Source organism: Atta colombica, unplaced genomic scaffold (assembly GCF_001594045.1).
Source record: "Atta colombica isolate Treedump-2 unplaced genomic scaffold, Acol1.0 scaffold21, whole genome shotgun sequence".
NCBI classification, from domain to species: domain Eukaryota; kingdom Metazoa; phylum Arthropoda; class Insecta; order Hymenoptera; family Formicidae; genus Atta; species Atta colombica.
In genome coordinates this window covers 2,091,958-2,092,519 of record NW_017259305.1, presented here as the reverse complement: position 1 = coordinate 2,092,519, position 562 = coordinate 2,091,958, and the positions used below count along the sequence as shown (strand labels likewise).

At 34.7% G+C, this 562-nt stretch overlaps 1 protein-coding gene across 1 annotated transcript in view; it reads right to left on the bottom strand.

Moving 5' to 3' along the window:
- Positions 1-78, bottom strand: part of LOC108687594 (phosphorylated CTD-interacting factor 1) — a 5,641-nt gene extending 5,563 nt beyond the window's left edge. The window contains exon 1 of the mRNA XM_018193445.1: positions 74-78. The gene's annotated coding sequence lies outside the window, so the exon portion shown is untranslated. The remainder of the gene's footprint in view (positions 1-73) is intronic.
- Between the last annotated feature and the right edge of the window lie 484 nt (positions 79-562).

Below are 562 nucleotides of genomic sequence, written 5' to 3'. Positions count from 1 at the left end.
TATAATATTATAATATTTTACAATACTAAAATTTATTTTATTCAAATAAAACGCATTTTTATATTTAGCTTACACATATTTTCATCAATTAAATACTACTGTATAAGAGATACAAAAATGTTTGCGAAATTTCAAAGAAAACACACTGAAGAGACGATGGAAGTAGATTTTAGACAAGTATCAGAGATGTCGAGAACACACATTGCAGTTTGCACAGTACAATCCATCAATATCCCATGCGTATTCACGCATACATTACAGAAAAAGCAGAGGGATAATTTTGTGATAACCGCGGGATTTTTCGAGACGTCACAGTATATAACTCAACAGTACTCAATGTGTGACACAATGTTTGTTTACATACTGAGAAACCTCCGAAGAAACACACGTTTTCTCACGTTGCGGGATCAATCTCGTAAGAAGAAAATGTACCGCGATCAAGAAGAGGCTTACCGGAACTGGCAATACTCTTAATTTACGAGAAATGCGCGACGATATTTAGAATTCATTCATCATTTGGGAAATTTGACGCAACGATATCCACCTGTATGACGCCATTTGC